General features: G+C 34.8%; 2 non-coding genes across 2 annotated transcripts; one reads left to right on the top strand and one right to left on the bottom strand.

Moving 5' to 3' along the window:
• Positions 1–490: 490 nt before the first annotated feature.
• On the bottom strand, positions 491–563 carry TRNAA-AGC (transfer RNA alanine (anticodon AGC)). Its single transcript has one exon. It is a non-coding gene; the product is annotated as a tRNA-Ala (tRNA).
• A 3189-nt stretch (positions 564–3752) lies between these two features.
• Positions 3753–3825, top strand: TRNAA-AGC (transfer RNA alanine (anticodon AGC)). Its single transcript has one exon. It is a non-coding gene; the product is annotated as a tRNA-Ala (tRNA).
• Positions 3826–4757: the final 932 nt, after the last annotated feature.

Below are 4757 nucleotides of genomic sequence, written 5' to 3'. Positions count from 1 at the left end.
AAGTCGTATGAGCGGCTTCTTTGACTTCTCTTAATGACTCTCGTTTTAATTGACAACAACCGTAACAGCATGGCCTAGTCCCGTTCCTTGAAACGAAATTTTATAAAAAAATGACATCCGTAATGACCTTTTTCTATTTAAATTTTGACATAAGGTATGTAGTATTGAATGAGCATACATTTTGTCACCAAAGTGTGATGTACATTTGGAACAATGAAAACCTTTAAGAAGCACCCAACATTTTGTCTTTTAGATTCGATTTTTTTTTTAAATATAATCTATACTTATAGTATAAAGCTGAAGAGTTTGTTTGTTTTTAAATTTAAATTTAAATTCTTTCAGTGTTAGATAGCCCATTTATCGAGGGAGGCTTTAGGCTAAATAAATAGTACAACTATTTATTTAAGTATATCATTAGAGTAAATGCTTAAACTTTTATTAAGATATTTTATATTTAAAAATAAAATACAAAAGGCAGCCAAAGTTGTTTTGGAGGCGCCGGGTATCGATCCCGGTACCTCTCGCATGCTAAGCGAGCGCTCTACCATCTGAGCTACGCCCCCGGTTATAAGAGACGCGAAATTGTGATTCAGCTTACAAACTATGTCTCATGTAAAAAAATCGTAATATTATAAAGCTGAAGAGTTTGCTTGTTTGTTTGAACGCGCTAACCTCAGAATCTACTGGTCCGATTTGAAACATTCTTTCAATGTTAGATAGTCCATTTACCGAGGAAGAATATCATCTATCATATCATCACGCTACGACTAATAGGAGTAGAGTACACCATTAAAATGTTACAAAAACGGTGAATTTTTTGACCCTATCTCTCTTACATGACGCAAGCGAAGTAGCGCGAGTTAACTAGTATTTTATATATTATGTGCTAACATTTTTATTAAATAATGAGATCTTACATTCACTAACCTCTTATTTCAGAGACTACCCTACAGTGAGACAGTAATAGTTTTAATTCACTTTCACCTAATTACTTCATAAATTGTAGAAACACTACAATACCTTTGTATTTCAGTGAACATTTGCTAATGAACACTGCGAGTGAAAGCGTCAACGCTTGTCATAGTAGCGACATCTGTTGACCAACATTAGACAACGCGTCGTCGACCTGTGCACGCCTGTAATGAGCTTAGCTAAGCGTTGCGTTATTGTGTTGAATTATTATATGGAGTTGGAATCTGTGGGAATTTCTGCTTTGGCTAATATTGTGAAATGCACGTTTTGGAACGTTTTATCGCAAATTCTCATGTTATTTACGCGTGCTATAGATATTTTTTCAAATCTGCTTGAGAAGAGTAGAATTTATTATATCATTAATTTCTGCTAATTTGTTAATAATGGTAGAATCACATATTTTTATGTGCTCAGTATAGACCGGGCTTGTGACTTAACTCAAGCTTAATTCAAGTAACTGTATCACAATTTTCGTCTAGAAGAACACATTTGGAGCGCTAATCAGTTTTTCATGCAATAATTTTCAGTACCCAGCTGGTTGTCGATAGTAAAACTTTGACTTTCTGGAAAAACAGCCTAGTATCTGCTAATACGTTTTAGTTTTAAGTTCAACAAAAGTTCTCTATGGCCTCTTAATTGATAAATTCATCCATCGTCACTAGTCTTACTTGACAGATGACCGGTAACAGTCGTTATAACAGCTACATATTAACAAGCGCAATCCCCTTGTACATCTAGTACACTCACCTAGGATCACCACGTCATACCGACTGACACCTGATTTGTTAAATATCAGGATTACTATTTGAAACGGGTTGGCTGAATTTTGATCTGAGTTGTGGTTGGTTTGTTAATTGCTTGTTTCGAGGTTTTGAGGGTCTTTGAAGATTATTTGTGTTAGTTAGGCCATGAATTATTCTGTATCGTGTTTCAAGGTAAATTTGTACAGACAAGCAAACTGCCTCCGTGGCGCAGTGGTTAAAGTACGATACGTTATTTGCTGCCCGACGTTTAAGACCCGTTAGCAGTTTTTTATTATGCGTACAAACCGTGATAATTAAAAAAAATACTACTAGTGTAGGTAGTATAGCAGTCAAAAATATCGCTTTTTGACTTATAAGGCGCTAATAAAGAGGACTTAAAATGTAACTCATTCTGTATATAAACTGCACGTTTGGCGCAGTGGTTAAAGTGGTTACCACAATAACCGTAACGCCGCGTGTGCTGGGTTCAAATGCCAACCGGGACAAATATTTGTGTGATCAGCACGCGTATCTGTTCTTAACATTGTTAATTTATCTATATTAGTATGTATTTAGAAGTATATATTTGAGTACGCTTATGAATAATTTGGTTTCCATAGCACAAGCTCTGCTTAGTTTGCAATCAAATGACCGTGCGTGAGTTGTCCATTCATACATTCCAACATGGAAAGGGTCGAAATACAAGTAAACATATCAATCATATCTCACAACACCACAACGGAATCTAATAACATGACCGTCAAGCGCTTAAAGCGCATCGGAACGCTGCAGTCGTAATGTACTGCCGTTAAGAGGCCAACGTGTAAAGTATGCGAACTAAATGTGCGCTATAAATTCTAGCCGCTGCAGCGGGCTGAGCATTGGCAACGGTTTATGTTGGGGATTATGGGAGTGTTGAACGGCGAGCTTGTTGGCTGTGTTGGATGATAAGATGGATGTAACTTTATATCGTTTCACTTGCACAATACAAGCAATTGTACAACTTATAGTATTAGACATTGTGTTAAAACAATGTTTTAAATTGGATTTGAAATAATTTTACATCAAGAAGTAGTTATATAAATCGTCTTAACACCTGCGATAATTAATGATTCTCAAATAACACCAAATTGTTTTTTGTTTCAGATATCTCACCGAGAGAATAAATGTAAGTCAGATTTTTTTAAACGAGTAATAACTATACGCTTTTATATAAAACAGCAAGATTAATCTAGTTTCCTGTAAAAAAATATTTGGTGTCATATTTAACTATTTTTAAAAGCGGTTTTGTTTTGTTGAGGACCTTTTTCAATACATTATAGTCATGTTGTAGTTAATTCATTATTTAGTAAGTCTTCAAAACCGTTACCATAATTTCTCACCACTTTACGAATTGTAATTACCATCCAAACCCAACAAGCTCGCCATCACGAACAGCCGTGTGTCACGTTAGTAATACTACAAAATGTGGATAGCACAGTGGTAATTAATGTTAAATGCTACCGGTTTTAGGCGCAGTGGGAAAAATGAGCGTGGTGTGTTGCAACCCTTTTTGTCCACAGAAAAGACGCAGTACTGATTTTGGGGAAACTTTTATTAGCTGCTGGTTTCCTCGAGTGGATTTTAAATGGGGTGATGAGATTTTAGAGAATGTGGAATAAACAAACAATGCGTTTTAGGGCCGGTTAATGTAGTTTCATTTTTTTTTGTTATTCATGATCAAGGTACGGTTAATGACAACTAGGTATATTAAATTTTACTACTGATTATTAAGTACTAGCTGACCCGCGCATCTTCACTCGCGTCACATAAGAGAGAATAGGTCAATTTTTTTTTCGTTTTTTAACAATTTTTACTGGTACTCTACTCCTATTAGTCGTAGCGTGATGATATATAGCCTATAGCCTTCCTCGGTAAATAGTCAATCTAACACTGAAATAATTTGTCAAATCGGACAAGTAGATCCCGAGATTTTCGATTGTTTTACGTGAGACAAAATTTATAAGCTGAATCACAATTTCGCGTTCTCTTCCAACCGGGGGCGTAGCTCAAATGGTAGAGCGCTCGCTTAGCATGCGAGAGGTACCGGGATCGATACCCGGCGCCTCCAAAACAACTTTGGCTGCCTTTTGTTTTTTATTTTTAAATATAAAATATCTTCATAAAAGTTTAAAGCATTTATTGTAAAGATATACTTAAATAAATAGTTGTACTATTTATTTAGCAGTTTTCTTAGCTTAGTGTTCTTAGTTTAATTACAATTTACTGAAAAATTGTTACCATTCATGAAATTATTGACGTGTGTTATTAAAAATGTAAAGCATCAACATTGTTGTAAAACGATAACAGGATCAATGTAATATTATAAAATCTTATCAGGAACACACACGTCAGCCATCAATTTTAGGTCGGGGAAAAAGTCTTTTCGCATTATAGTATGTATGAACTTGTAATAAAATCTCTTTGGCTTCAAGAATTACAAATGAGTACACGGTTCATTAGGTTTCGTTCAGTGAGCACGTGAGGTACCCAAATATCGAGCTTTTTTGTGTAGAGATAAGATTCTATTAAAGACTTTTTCCCCTACCTAATAGAACAAGTTTCGTATCAACAATATTGGGTGCAATTGAGGTAATTGTCGACGGTTTCCCACAGTACATTATAATAGTATAATTATCTTATTGTTATATAACCCTCTTATTCATAAAAAATGTATGAAGTTATGAAAGGCTTATAAAGACTTTTGTTTCTTTCACTTCAGAGAAAACATATTGTAGTAGTTTTTTTACTAATATAAAATAGGTTTATAGTGTGTTTATGAATAAAAAGGTTATCCTCTAAATTTAAATAGCACATTTGTGATAACTAAGTGCTTACTGTAATTTCCCTATAGTACTTAGCAAAAGACCTTCCTTCCCTGTATCAAATTAAACACTATAAACTGCCAAAACCACCACCCTACCATAAGTATAGGGAAAGACGAGTAATATCAAATATATAAAATTCTCGCGTCACAGTTTTCGTTGCCATACTCCTTCGAAA

The sequence above is a fragment of the Anticarsia gemmatalis genome, chromosome 19, assembly GCF_050436995.1.
Source record: "Anticarsia gemmatalis isolate Benzon Research Colony breed Stoneville strain chromosome 19, ilAntGemm2 primary, whole genome shotgun sequence".
Lineage (NCBI taxonomy): Eukaryota > Metazoa > Arthropoda > Insecta > Lepidoptera > Erebidae > Anticarsia > Anticarsia gemmatalis.
The sequence above is the reverse complement of the archived record's forward strand: the minus strand, read 5'-3'. Positions and strand labels throughout refer to the sequence as shown.